The sequence below is a fragment of the Dermacentor andersoni genome, chromosome 9, assembly GCF_023375885.2.
Source record: "Dermacentor andersoni chromosome 9, qqDerAnde1_hic_scaffold, whole genome shotgun sequence".
NCBI lineage: Eukaryota > Metazoa > Arthropoda > Arachnida > Ixodida > Ixodidae > Dermacentor > Dermacentor andersoni.
In genome coordinates, this window is record NC_092822.1 from 19652167 (window position 1) to 19668109 (window position 15943).

At 50.4% G+C, this 15943-nt stretch overlaps 1 long non-coding RNA gene across 1 annotated transcript in view; it reads left to right on the forward strand.

Moving 5' to 3' along the window:
* LOC129383780 (uncharacterized) overlaps window positions 1-15703 on the forward strand; it is a 48787-nt gene extending 33084 nt beyond the window's left edge. The window contains exon 3 of the long non-coding RNA XR_008611651.2: window positions 14907-15703. This is a non-coding gene — a long non-coding RNA (uncharacterized lncRNA). The remainder of the gene's footprint in view (window positions 1-14906) is intronic.
* The last annotated feature ends 240 nt before the right edge of the window (window positions 15704-15943 follow it).

A 15943-nucleotide genomic window follows, 5' to 3' on the forward strand; every position in this document is an offset into this window, starting at 1 on the left:
AATATATGTGCCCTCGTTGGGGAAGTTCTGAAATATACCAACTGATGGAAGCTTTCGAGAATAGAGGCTTCGTCCGAGGATAATATAATGGAGAACTAAAGACAGCAACATAACAGCTAAGCTGAAATGAAGAATGAAACGACTGCTCTGAGCACAGCAATGAAGCAACTAAGCCCAATGCTAAAGTAAGAACCTAAAGTATGCGCTAGGACATTGTCCAACGCGCGTGACAGTTGCTGAAGCGGGATGGGTACCACGGCTACTGTACTGAAAGTGGGAGGCTTGTCGGAGGAAAAGAAGTCAGACGAAGTCACTGAGCGTCACAATAATGTCGGCTTTGCCATGCGACAAACTCCGTCATTTTACCGAAGAAAAGAAAACATAACAGCGGGGTACTGGGTTCACCCCCTCTTTCTGCGCGTGGCCGGCTCTACAGTCGCTCGCTTTGTGTCTCGCCGCCGAGCCGTGGAATAGTGCCCTCCTCTCCCAATCCATTCCGGCGGCTACGCCCCGGCTCAACGCTCCGGCGCCGCTAATGCGCGACAGGACCCCGCACCGGGCGCCGTCGTGAGACAGAACGACCGCGCCGCCATCTGGGAGCTGAGATTAGCGGCTCGGGCCGGTGTGCGTGAACGTGCGCCCTGGCGGTGGAGTCAGTTTCGCACAAAAAAGAAAAAAAGAAAGAAAGCAGAAGGTACGTTGCGCTATAGTACATAATATATTATATAGTACCGTATTTGCACGGTTCTAACCCGCACCTTCTATCGATAAAAAGTGCATTCAAATTTGCATGCGCGTTACAACAGTAACTAATACTACTCGAAATCAAGAGTGAAACCGACTCTTACAAAAATAAAAGCTCAATGCAAGGTAGCTAGCCACACTGTCATCGAACGGACGTTGTTTTTGTTGTTGTTGCCTTAGGTTTTTGTCGCGATTTTCCAGTTTGCTGTACGTGTGACATTTCCGAAGCATTAGAAATGCCATTTGATGAAGATGACTGATGAAGATGACTGCCATCTGATCAAGAGCCTGAAGATGACTTTCTGGGGTCGGTAGAAAGCGACTGTGTCGTCAGACTCCGATACTGACTAGCCGCTTAGATTACGCTGTGTGCATATCCCGTGTGCGTTTGTATATTCCAAAAATCAATTCAACACGGTACGCGTCGACTCAGGTTTAGGTACTTGATGTATGCGGTAGAATCGACACCAAGTTACTTTTTGGGATATTTGATCAGAATTATTACTGCATCGACCCACGCTCAAGGGGAGACTACCCAAGGGCTACGCCAGAGAGAGAGAGAGAGAGAGAGAGAGAGAGAGAGTATGAAGAAATCAAGCTCAGCACGAGTAACGGAAGCGTTATCCCCATTGTCGATCACATTCGAGTCCTCGGCATGCTGATACAAAAAAAAAAAAAAAATGGGATTTACGTACAGACCGTTACAAGACTTATGCATGAGACTACAAGCGCTGTCAGACTCCTTAAACGAGTCACTCACAAGAGGAGTGGCATGAGGGAAGACAGCTTTATTCGGCTGATCCATTTCTTCGTCATTGACAGCTATGCACAGCTGGTACAGATGCGAGAGGGATAAGACCAATGTAATCATCCGTAGGGTATAAAAGATTGCACTCGGACTGCCCAAGGCCACCAGCAACGAGAAACTACTACAGTTTAGATTACACAATACCCTAGATAAGGTAGCTGAAGCACAGGTGATCTCGCACCTCGAAAGGCTCACCACCACCAGCACAGGAAGACACATTTTACAAACGCTAAACATTACGTGCTGCTATCAACACGGCGACAAAGTCGATATGCCAAGAGAGATACGAGACAAGATCTAAGTAACCTCGATACCAAGGAACATGCATCCATCTTACAACCACGGACGCAGAAAGGCCAGAGCCATAACACTGCTACGGAAATATCACAACGACAGAGAGGCAAGATTCATAGACGCAGCTGGCTACCCGGATGGCCGACGATTCGCAGCGGTAGTCGCCAACACCGACGGCAAAGCTACGCGCACAGCCGCGGCTGTAGATGGCACGCGCAATCTGCTTTTGCTACGTGCCATGGTTCAACGCACCTTTGGTGCTTAGCCAAGCAGAGTACAACGCTCTTAGAGCTGTAGAAATTATTCGTGGGTCACAGTTTAGGTGCTTTTGGCTTCTTTGTCAGCCCTTAACCTTCTCAAGACTATACGGGTCACGTGCAGATGCGCAAGAAAGATCGACGCATGGATCAACACAAGCTGCCCGCGTCCATCGTTCAGAAGCATCAGTGCCTTGTTGGAATCGCACCGCTGGCCCGATTTGTTGGGGTCTCGGTGCTGACGCCCGTTATTGCCAATGGGTCGCAAGCCCCAAGGGTAGCGTTGGCCTGGCGGCCTGGGGCACTGGAAGCATCCGAAGGTCCCGGCAAAGCATGAGAAGACTGGTAACAGAACAACTTGTTTATTCTAACATAGCAAAAGAGCGGCCGGTCAGGTCGACCGGAGTGAAGAGACGGGAGAGCACGTAACTCAATAGTACAAATCGGAGCCTCTCCCCTGGCGTCCGGGGGCAGCTGCTCTTATACTCTCGGCGTCGCGGTCCAAAAGGGAAGGAGGGAAGGTCACGGGACGAAGGTCACGGGACGGCGCAGCAGGGGCCCACGACGGCGCGAGCGGTTGAGCCGAGAGACCTCCAGGCCCCTCATTCGGGGAACTCCGCTCCCCGGCTGCCGCGCTTTGACAAGCGAGGGCACACACACACACACGCACACACGAAGACACGTGGCACTGAAACACGCCTGGACACGCTTGGCGGGCAGGCGTTGCGGCGTCGTCGGACGGGCCAAAATGTCCGCCGCTTTGAACAAAGCCCCGGCGTCCGTTGCATCCGCGCCGGCATTACCGCGCGTTGTAGGCGAAACGTAACAGACCGCCCCGCCGGGGGAAGGAGATCCCGATGGTCAGGGGACTGCATCCGCTGTCCGGAGGGATGTCGCTCGATGATGCTCATAACCGAAGTTGGGCGTCCCTGGGCGTTTCTTGAGCGCAGCGCACAGAGAAGGCCTCGTTTTCACGTTCAGGTGCACACAGGACACTGCAAAGTGACTTCGGGAGAGTTGACATTTTTGTTCTCGTTTCCGGCAAGCGTTAGAATCACGCCTGAAAGTCAACCGCTCAGTCAGCAAGCACGGCACAACCCTCACTAAGCCCTGCCAGGCTCTTTCCCCTTTTATACTGCTGCCTAGTTCCTTACAGTAGTTTAGCAGCACTCAGAACGCGTCCACAAATCGGAAAAATTGCACTAAAAAGCACATCATCACTTTGAAACACTACACAAAAGCAATAGGTTAAAAAAAATCCTGCCTCAGGAAGAAAAACATCAGTAACAAGCAATTTTGAGGCTGATTCCCACGTTAGGGGCTTCGACTTAAGCCATCGGCGTTACCGTTGAGACTCCCCTTTTTGTAACGCACCTCAAAGGAATATTGTTGCAAAGCGAGGCTCCAGCGCAGGAGGCGGCCATTTTTGGGAGAGATGGTCTGCAGCCATTGGAGAGGGCAGTGATCCGTTTCAATGATAAACCTCGAGCCGGCTAGGTAACATGACAATTTCTGAACGGCCCACACGATACACGCACACTCTTTCTCGGTGGCGCTATACGCCTGCTCACGACTCGTCAGCTTACGACTAGCATACAGGACGGGGTGTTCTACTTCTCCATTTTCCCGTTGGCACAGTACAACGCCCATGCCTCGCTCACTAGCATCACACTGAACAACGAACCCTTTTGAGTAGTCGGGCGATCGTAGCACAGGCTGGCTTGTTAGGGCGCTCTTTAGGGCGCTAAAAGCTCTTTCCTTTGTCTCGTCCCAGACGACTGTTTGCGGCTCTGTCTTTCTTAGAGCATCCGTCAAGGGAGCCGCGATATCAGAGTACCTGGGGATGTACCTCTGATAGTAGCCGGCGACACCTAAGAACGACCGAATATCGGTCTTCGTGCGCGGTCGCGGGAAGTCTCGCACAGCGGCCACCTTTATTTCAGAGGGGCGGCGACGACCCCGACCAATCACGTGTCCGAGGTAGACAACCTCGGCCTGTGCTAACTGGCACTTGGGAGCCTTGACTGTCAAGCCCGCATCGCGCAGGCGGGTTAGCACTGCCCGCAAGTGCGCCATATGTTCCGGCCAGGATGCGGAGAATATCGCTACGTCGTCTAGATACGGTAAAGCGAATTCTTGCTGTCCCCGCAACACTTTATCCATGAGGCTCGAAAAGCAGTATGGCGCGTTCTTCAAACCAAAACTCAAAACTTTAGGACGGAATGTCCCCAGTGGTGAAATGAACGCCGCATACCTACTAGCCTCTTCTGTAAGTGGAACCTGCCAATAACCCCTGACAAGATCTAGGGTGGAAATAAACTGAGCGCTACTCACTCTCTCAAGGCGCTCCTCGATGTTAGGGATCGGATAAATTTGATCCTTAGTGATGGAATTAAGCCTGCGGTAGTCGACGCAAGGACGAGGTTCCTTGCCCGGTACCTCAACTAAAATCAAAGGGGAGGTATAATCACTCTCACCCGCTTCAATAACACCGAGCTGTAGCATTTTCTTTACCTCAGCCTCCATAATATCGCTCTGGCGGGGTGACACCCGGTACGCCTTGGATCGTACTGGCTCTGGGGAGGTAAGTTCTGTGTCATGAGTAAGGACAGAAGTCCTACCAGGCCTCTCAGAGAACAGACCTTGAAACTCTTGTAAGAGCTGGTGTAGTTCGGTTTTCTGCTCAGGCGACAGCGATGCTTTACTTATTAAGTCACTAATGACTTGATCGGTGTCTTTCCTGTTCGTCACTGAGCCTAGTCCCGGAAGCTCGACCGGAAGCTCTTCTAACTTTCCCGCATCTGGAATTTCCTCTCCAGTATCTGGTGCCTTTAACGCTACAGGCTCAATTTTATCCCGTTCGGGCGTGCTCTGAATACCAGCTTGCTGCGCCTCTGACCCTTTCTCATCGTTCAACAACGTCGGCCCCGCAACTACCGCCTTTGCAGCGAGCTCCCGAACCTTCGATCTGGTTAAGGCCTGAACGCTAGCCTCACCAAACAAAAGCCCCTTCTCGCGCAGGAGGTGATCGGACCTGTTCGAAAATAGGTACGGGTACTGGGGGGGCAGCATAGATGACACTGCGGCCTCCGTCTCAAGTGCTCCGAAAGGTCCTTCAATAAGCACTTTTGCTACCGGCAGACACACGCTATGAGCTTCCACTGCTTGCTTGATCCATGCGCACTCGCCCGTGAACATATCGGGTTCTACGTAAGAGGGGTGAACTACATCCATTGTAGCTGCGGAATCGCGAAGCACTCGGCACTCTTTCCCGTTCACGAGGAGGTCTCGCATGTAAGGCTCGAGAAGCTTCATGTTCTCGTCAGTGCTGCATATAGACAAAAACACGACTTGTGTTTTTGTTTCTGGACACTGCGCCGAAAAGTGACCCGGCTTCTGGCACGTATAACAAACGCGCGCTTGCCTCATCTCGAACCGCTTTCTGCGTTCGGCTTCGGTTGCCGCCGTCTCCTTACGTTCGGTCGGACTGCTTTCACTCGCATCCGCACTACGTGTGTCCCCCTTTGCTCTCATGGGCGTGAACTTTGGCCTCTCAAACTTGGAGCCAAATTCACCCTTTTGACCGTCCTTAGCTCCACGAGCCCGACGCGTCACAAACTCCTCGGCTAACTCAGCGGCTCTAGCCACCGTACTAACGTCTGGCCTATCCAAGACCCAGTACCGCACGTTCTCAGGTAACCGACTATAAAACTGTTCTAGCCCGAAACACTGCAGAACTTTCTCGTGGTCACCAAACGCTTTCTCTTCTTTGAGCCACTCCTGCATGTTTGACATAAGCCTGTAGGCAAACTCTGTATATGACTCACTTCTGCCTTTCTCATTTTCCCGAAACTTCCGACGGAACGCCTCCGCTGACAGCCGGTACTTTTTTAGCAGACTCGATTTCACTTTGTCGAAATCCTCTGCCTCCTCTCTCTCCAAGCGAGCGACTACGTCGGCCGCCTCGCCGGGTAGCAAAGTGAGCAAGCGCTGTGGCCACGTTTCCCGAGAGAACCCCTGCTTCTCGCACGTTCGCTCAAAGTTAACCAGGAACAAACCAATGTCCTCTCCAAGCTTAAACGGCCGCATCAGGTCAGTCATTTTGAACAATACTCGTTCTCCTGCACCGTGTGCCTGACTTCCATTACGAGCGCGTTCCATCTCTAACTCGAGACGCTTCATTTCCAAAGCGTGTTGACGGTCGCGCTCTCTTTCTTTCTCTTGTTGCTCTCGTTCTATCTGTTCTTTACGTTCCTGCTCCTGTCTTTTTGCCGTCTCCCTCTCCTCAATGGTCTCAAGGCATTCCGACAGCTCGTCATCCTCAGCTTCTAACTCAAGAATAGCCCTTAGCAGTTCTGGTTTTCTGAGTTTGTCTGAGACATCCAGACCCAACTCTCTCGCAAGCTCTAGCAATTTCGGTTTGCGCAACGACTTCAAATCCATGGCTGCTCTGAATGCTGCTTTCTCTACTGTCCACTATTGTCTTGCCGCAAACTAACCCGGTAGCAACGGCAACCACAATTACCAGCTCTGTTTCTAACACTAACAAAAGCCTGGCAAAACTCAGAAGAAGAAAGTCCCGCACTCACCAAACCTCGCAGCCAAGACTTCAGCGCAGTCGTTCCGCTGCAGGCAACCAGTCATCACACAGGGCTCGTTGCGCTGCTCCCGGATGGTCGTTGTGCTGCTCAGCATACAGTCAACCGCATCTCTTCGCTGCTGGCCTCCGTTGTCGCGATCTCACCGCTGGCAACCAGATGTTGGAATCGCACCGCTGGCCCGATTTGTTGGGGTCTCGGTGCTGACGCCCGTTATTGCCAATGGGTCGCAAGCCCCAAGGGTAGCGTTGGCCTGGCGGCCTGGGGCACTGGAAGCATCCGAAGGTCCCGGCAAAGCATGAGAAGACTGGTAACAGAACAACTTGTTTATTCTAACATAGCAAAAGAGCGGCCGGTCAGGTCGACCGGAGTGAAGAGACGGGAGAGCACGTAACTCAATAGTACAAATCGGAGCCTCTCCCCTGGCGTCCGGGGGCAGCTGCTCTTATACTCTCGGCGTCGCGGTCCAAAAGGGAAGGAGGGAAGGTCACGGGACGAAGGTCACGGGACGGCGCAGCAGGGGCCCACGACGGCGCGAGCGGTTGAGCCGAGAGACCTCCAGGCCCCTCATTCGGGGAACTCCGCTCCCCGGCTGCCGCGCTTTGACAAGCGAGGGCACACACACACACACGCACACACGAAGACACGTGGCACTGAAACACGCCTGGACACGCTTGGCGGGCAGGCGTTGCGGCGTCGTCGGACGGGCCAAAATGTCCGCCGCTTTGAACAAAGCCCCGGCGTCCGTTGCATCCGCGCCGGCATTACCGCGCGTTGTAGGCGAAACGTAACAGCCTTCACCTGCTTCTAAAGAAAGTTTTAAAAAAAATGCAGCAAGCTGAGAAAAAAATGCCAATGCTGGCTTCTTTCCTTGCTGCAGACTAGAAGCTTGGAGCTGTAATTTATGCAATACATTGGGAACACGCGCTGTCTTCGACACCGTGTAACACGTGCCACAGTTCGCTCATCACCAGTCCTGAAGTAAAGCTCTGAAGCAAAACGAGAATTAACTGCCTCTGTTGCTGTCAAAATAAAGAGTGCGAAAGATACGCAGATCTTGGGCTGACGCAGGGAGTCTCAATAATTACCTCTCTATTTAATTATGTACATGAAAATTCCCCCTTATCTGTGCAATTCATTTGTAAATTTCTGCCTCCGCTTGATGAAACTTGCGCATGCGCCATATGGACAAGTCGACAGTACTACGTAGCATATCGCCATGGACTTGAATAAAATCGACTGCGCCTAACCCGTTTACGCGAACACGTACAGCCTTGCGAACCGGTTCGCGAACCATTATAAATCTTTATTTCTCCGAACCGAAATGAACCGGCATGAAATCAGAGTGCGTTGAATCTGGACCCGAACCAAAAAATTGTATTTCTTTCAGTTCGACACCCTGGTTACAAACGTGATAAATCGGTTTACAGGGCACCTGGATTAACTCGAACATGCTCTGCCAAAGCGCGTCCTAATAGTAGGACATCGGCCAGTCGTGTCCTTCGCTGCTGCCTTCCCCATGAAAAGAGAAACAAGAACGGCCTTCTTTAGCATGAAATCGCCATTGGCGAAATGGGTGAACGAATAGTTCCATGCAAATACTACCTTACATGAAGCCTGACTGGCGTCGCGATCATTTGCTACTTCGTCCAAGTGCTTTGCGTGTGAACCGTGTCTTTCGGGGATGTCTGTATCCAAGTGTTAAAAAAATATTCATCTGACATCGAGAAGAATAAGGGAAATCGAGGGCCTTGATGGTTTGTTGGCTACAGCCTACAACCACGTGGAGCCAACAGACAGCGAAGCCCCGGAAATCAGGCACAGGGTACATTAATTTACTTTCGTTTGAAATGTACAAATAAAAGTCGACAACCCCACGTATAGGTGGCGTCAGTGATATGAGAAGCTTTCTTTCTTTTCTTTATTATTTCCTCAACTGTATCCACTTCACTTTTCCTTCGTCACTTTGATGTAGCTCAAAACTCCTTCGCACAGTGAACACTCTGCTTCTTGTTGTTATTGCCTCTAAACATGGTTCTCATTCTATTTTCTTCACTTGACATCTTTCTCCACGGTCGGCTACTTCTGTGACTTCTTCTGCAGCACACTTCAATTTCTTGCTGCCGACTTCTTCAGTTCTTGTTCTACTTGTCTATTCTGGCACATGTCCAGTTACACATACCCAGGGGCCTAACTTCCTGTGTAATTTACAAGATAGCCACAGCTCCCGCAGTATAAATAACGCAAACAATGCGCGCGCGCGCGCGCGCGCGCGCGCGCACACACACACACACACACACACACACACACACACACACACACACACACACACACACACACACACACACACACACACACACACACACACACACACACACACACACACACACACACACACACACACACACACACACACACACACACACACACACACACACACACACACACACACACACACACACACACACACACACACACACACACACACACACACACACACACACACACACACACACACACACACACACACACACACACACACACACACACACACACACACACACACACACACACACACACACACACACACACACACACACACACACACACACACACACACACACACACACACACACACACACACACACACACACACACACACACACACACACACACACACACACACACACACACACACACACACACACACACACACACACACACACACACACACACACACACACACACACACACACACACACACACACACACACACACACACACACACACACACACACACACACACACACACACACACACACACACACACACACACACACACACACACACACACACACACACACACACACACACACACACACACACACACACACACACACACACACACACACACACACACACACACACACACACACACACACACACACACACACACACACACACACACACACACACACACACACACACACACACACACACACACACACACACACACACACACACACACACACACACACACACACACACACACACACACACACACACACACACACACACACACACACACACACACACACACACACACACACACACACACACACACACACACACACACACACACACACACACACACACACACACACACACACACACACACACACACACACACACGCGCGCACAGAGATAGCTAGCTAGCTGGATAGATAGATAGATAGATAGATAGATAGATAGATAGATAGATAGATAGATAGATAGATAGATAGATAGATAGATAGATAGATAGATAGATAGATTGTTGTGTGTTTGTTGTACCTCCTTCTTGTGTTCTATACATTATTGCTCTATCGGCAAGTTTATGCTACACCAACTAGCCAAATGCTCAACGTTAGCAAATTCCGTGGTGCTTCTGTCATTCCTGTGGCTCTCAACTCATCTACCGTGACAGGATTTGCTGCTCAGACTACATCGAACGTCCGCCATCCGCCAACCTTGTGCAAAGCCCCCTATTGCAGTCGTGCTCATACTCCCAGAACTGCGTATACGCAGCGACAACATGACGTCAAAGGCGATGACGGTGCCTTGATGACGGCTGTACGACGTCTGTACGGCAGTGACAATGACAGCGACGGGACAACGACGAGAGAAAATAAAAATGTAATTGAAAAAAAAGAAGAAAAAAGAAAGCAGCGCACCCCTCCTGGAAAGGGCATTGGTCGCTGCAGGCATAGCTTACCGACGCGTAGCGAGATCGTGACTTTGCTGTGTTGTCGGAAGCCTCCGTCCCCCCCACCCCCCCTACCCCTCCCCACGCCTACCCCTACCAACCGCTCGCTGCGCGCACCTGACCGGATATTGGTCGGCACGGCATTGATTAAGCCGCCTCACTTGCGAATTCTTCGCAACGCATCAAATCGTCGGTAACGAAGACATAAAAAGATATAAAAAATAGTAAAGGACGAGAAATGAAATATGCGAAACTGTCGAGACTCACGCTCGATTCCCACGCCGCGAAAGCATGGGGGGCATTTGTTCTCTGTGCCCACGCGTGTGCCAGCCTGACGCGTTGTTCTGTTGTTTCGTGTGCCGCGCAGGCCCGTGGCTTTTTATTCTGATTCGCCCCCACTCAACCACGCGCTCACTATTCTCGCAGTTGTGTGGCTACTCCCCCTTACTTATGTGCAGCATTGCTGGAGGTGCAGCTGCCGGCTCCATATAGGAAGGAGGAGGAGCAGGAGGAGGAGGAGGAGGAGGAGGAGGAGGAGGAGGAGGAGGAGGAGATGGTTAGCTGTAGGTGGATCTATAGTCTAGCGGGACTCGCTACATCTTTGTAAAGCTTAGAAGTTTATTATATAATAGAGCAGTCTGTTAAAGAAACGTATGAACCTAAAAGAAATGGATAAAAATATGGCTACTACAATGGGGTATGGCAAAAGAACCACGGCTACAAGGCAGATATGAAATTGTAGAAAATAAGTTCCTACAACATACGAAGTAGTGTACTGAAACATACAGACGTGAAATGTCAAGAGGCTTATGGCGTAAAGTCGACATTGCGCACAAACAAGTTTCATCGGAGATAAATAGATGAACAAAGCGGACGCGGGTCCTGACAAAGCTTTCATGCCACACGCAGCCAGCGACAAGTGATCGTTCTTAATTGTAGCAGAACGAGTTGGTTGACCAACGCAGAAGACAACTATACCGTCCAACCCACGCAAATTCACTACTATTCAAATCTTGAATGAACACGTGAGCGTAGCCGGAAAAGCAGAGGGCACGTCACCCTCGCTATACATTCACGCGAGGCTGTCAAATTGCGCAAGCCTATAGAGCTTGTGCAGAGCAGGGTGGCTTCATTTCACGCTTTCGGAGCAGCGTATATGTGATTGCGACGCTCAAGGTGTCTTCGTATTCCCCGATTTAATTGACTTCCTCGCCTCGTTGACACTATACGGGGGTGTGGCCTTTGAGGCAGTATAGATAAAGATATTGCCGGGCGCTGCATGTTTCAATAGAAACCTGTTCCTATAGTATTTCAGAGATTGGTCCAGCTTTCGTAACGCTCCGCCACCGCACGCATAGTTCTGTGATCTCGTGATGTAAATTGAGCTCTTTCCTACAGAAAACGGGTTTTATGCAAGCGTTGCGCATGTGGCTAGAACGCTGTGCTCCGGAGGGGTTTTGTCAGGTTCGTTACGCAAGCAGCCGCTATGGCGCCACAGTCTCGCCAGATTGCAACGTATACTTTCGGCTCACAGACAGCCGCTGTGTGTGAGTGGCATGCTACGAAAGAGCCACTGAGGTTCGCGATAATTGCAGGACTTAATGAGATTTCTCAATTAGCTTTGAGTGCTCATGGCATAAGCGGTCGTCTGTTGTGAGTGTGAGCCTAACACAGACCGTCATCGCCTCATCCCTAACAGACATTTATCTGGAGTAGGATGACAAGGTTGCGGCCGGCCCGGCAGCTCCTCGCCTCGTTTGTCGATAAAGATATGCCACACGATTCTCGAGCCGACACCGACAGAAGACATCTGCTAAGCTCGCGGAAAACGATGTACAAGCTGTTGCACCATATATAAAGGCCCTGGACAAAGGGCATCTCACCAAATGAAGTATATTATCTTTCTTTATAAAGTTTTCATTAAGTTGGTCGGCTCTCTCTCCCACTCTCCCCTCAATCAAAGGTCCTTAACTTGGGTTTGAACTCGGCGATTCGGAGAGCATAATCACTCATTTATCAGTGTGCTGCAACATATTACCGCGCTTTTTGGCTATAGTTTCGTTTTACTTATGTGCAAGTGCACGCGTGCGTAGTGGGAGAAGCGAACGCTCTCGACAGTGGCGCGCGCACCTTTACCAACACCACGTTTTTGATCGATCCTGTTTCGCCTATCACGAATGACGGGCCAAAATCTTTAAGAAGAGTGCGACAACGCAAGAGCCCTACCGTTCCGCAAAGCGTTTAAGAGCCCCGCGCGCGCGCGCCTTGTTCAACACGGCGGCCTTGGTTGCGCTGCACGCAATTACCGCAGTTCCCGAGAAGCGCAGTCCACGCGCCCGCGGCAGGGCTGCACGCACGTGGTGGCCCCGTGCGCGGTTGCGTGCGAATACGCAAGGGGCGCAGAAGCGAGTGGAGCGCCACCTCGTGGCATGAACCAGGATTTCATGAATGAGGATTAGCTACGCCTGCGCGGGGTGGCTCACGAATCCCTCACGATCTCACGCCCGCTGTTCCCCTCCACTCTCCTCTCTCTCTCTCTCTCTCTGCCTCCCTAACTATACCAGGCTGCCCGCGGTGCAGAGGCCCCTTTTCATTTACTCTTTATTTTCCAGTTTATTTAGTTCTTTTCTTTTTCGTTCTTTGACGGAGTCTCCTCTCATGCCACAACGGCTGTGCCGGCAAAGTTCATTCTCGTATACGAAACTCTCGCACGCCTGAACGAAAGAATCAACAAATACGCATCTAACAAAAAGATGCGACTTAAGAGTAACTCCTAACTCCCCTCATATCGACCCCTCCCTCTTCTCATTTCTTGGTTTTCTTGAGAGCACTTCTTTAACGAGATGCGTTTTGCTGGCCCTATCGAAATGGCGCCATAAAGAAGTTTGACGCGAGGAGACGCGTAATAAAGACAAACACTTATCCACTAGGCAATAATGAAGCGTATGAGTAGAGAGCTAGGCAGATAAAAAGAAACGGACATGACCGGTGCGATCCTTCCAGTGCGAAGCAAAGAAAAGAAAGAACACAAGTAAGCTGGAGTACAGGCGTACCCCATACATGAAATTAAGTAAAAGAGCTGTAGCAGCAGCGTGATAGGGGTCTCGGTGAATGGCGGTTCAAAAGAAAGATGAAGGAGGTTCGTTAGAGAAATAAACATAACGAACGAAGTTGGGCACGAGCAGGCGTTTGAAGACGCCGAGGGTTAAGGAGGTATAAAGTGAAGCGAACTAAGAGAAAAAAAAGAAATAAAAACAATAAAGTACTTGCAAAGGCGGTGGTTCGAAGAGGATAAAAGAGGGGACAGCGGTCTCTGCATCAGCAGTGGGCCGTGCCTTTCCCGGTGAATTCATTAGACCCGCATTAGAGCAGGGACGTTCCGGGATAACACAGACAAAAAGAAAGCCTAATTAGAGAAGCTTCCAGGTGGCGCCGCCACGCGGCGGAGAAGGGAGGTAATGGAATGTCGCGAAACACGGTCGTTGAACGTGTTCGTAAGTGCTCCTATTCATTTCCAGCATTTTTTTTTTTCACTCTACGGAATAGTGTTTTTCTTTTAGATGACCATTCATAAGACTGACGGCTTGCATTCTTAAAGTTCGAGCACGAGTAAGAAAAACATGATACTGACTAAATCATAGCGAGCGATGTTTGCGCGCTAGCGCCTTTTATGTTGTTTCTTCGCGTTTTTTCCATTGTTTAATTTAGAAAATTGAGACCTGCAGTCTAAATTCTGCTTCAAACAACGTGTGGAACTTCGATTTAAGAGCATTTTCTTTCCAACCGTTTCAGCGGTTGGCTTAAGAGAGCGGTTCTATTTTACACATGTATTTGAATAGACAAATCAAGATTGGCACCAAATTAAACTTTCTCCTTAAGCAGTAGCCCCCCTCCCCCCCACCCCCCCAAAAAAAAGAACTTTGACACCTATACTACGTTCCATACATAGCAGTCAACGCTGTGGAGGCTAGAGAGACTTCTTGCAGAGCTTCGTCCGCACTCGGATATAGTTCGCCGTTTTTTTACCGCAATTGTGCGTAACTGATATTTAGATAGGATCAGTACTGAATGAAACAATTTTTAATCTTTAGAAACAAACACACTGTAGTATGCGACTGCTAAGGCGTTGTTAAAGTTTTTTTTTTTTTTGCTCTTTTCGGGTTTTTGTTTGCAACCCGTCGCGAGGAGACTCACGTGCATGGTCGCGCCAGCGAACGCTGTTGGCGCGCAGCGAAGCATTTTTTTTTTTTTTGACCGAACTTCTTGCGTAGCTTCCACAGCGTTAACTGCTATGTATAGAACGGAGTATTAACCCTTCTTATGAGTTGTGAATGCGAAAGCATTAATGTCCACTTGAACGCCAATTGAACGCGGAGTAATGCTTTCGAGTTTTGCTGCGGGGTACGTGATGAAGTTTCGCTTTTAAGTTGTTGCGGGTTACTGTTATTTTTTTAATGCAGTTTCTACTTTGGCTTGTTGGCTGTAGAACGGAATTATTCGGACTATGTTGCTGAGAAATCAAGTACGCCGCATGCCACCCACGTCCTCCACGACGAGAGACCGAGGAAGAAGCCAACGGAGCATGGACGCGAATGTATCCGACGAGGTTTCAAATAAAAGCTTCCAACAGGTTCGAAGAGTCAAGACTACTAGCTATCATTCTGATCATTCATCCGATGGATCAGACGGTTTTGACGCCTCTACCATTTCACGCAGAAAATCCCAACGTTCGCAACATCCACATTTTAGACGCGACGCGCACTGCAACCGAAGGGCCGCGTCGTATGTGCACCACATGTCTCTCCTACAGATAACGTCACCGCAAGCGGCGAAGTGTATACGCGGAGGCAATGGTCTCGCCCACCCGTCCCAGCACTCCACTCCGCTTTGGTGCACAACGCCCCCCTCTACCCGCGCTTTCGCTGTGGCTCCGTGCCGCTTGCACGATGCCGGAGCCACGTGATGACGAGAAAAAAAAGCATTCCTTTCTGCCACCGGCACCGCGCATTCCAGATGTTGGCGAAGGATGTGTATGTGTTCAGTAGTTTACCAATCTCCTCCGCACTCTTGCGTGGCGAAAAAAGAACAAAAAACGAAACAAAAACAAAATGTACGATACACTTTCTTGTGCCTCGACGTTGAATGGTCCTGTCACTGACAGCCCCGCACCCTTCCGCTAACCTCCGCGGGGCACTGCTCAGGCATCATCGCTCTGCCTTTCACGAGTTTTGTTCGAAATTCTTCCCGCTGGCAAACAATGCGCCATTAAGGTGAGATCCTCCGGACCTTCCCGTGCGTGCGCGCGCGCGTGTGTGTGTGTGTGTGCGTGCGCTTGATCCATGAGCGTTTTATGAAAACGGGTGCCGGTGGTATAGCTTCTCGGAGAGAGAAAGGACGCGGTCCGCGCTGCGAAGGGGAATTTTTTTCCCACCGTTCTGGTAGCCCGCAAAGCAGGGCTTGATGACACGAGTCCGGTATCCATGCGAAACTCGCGCAC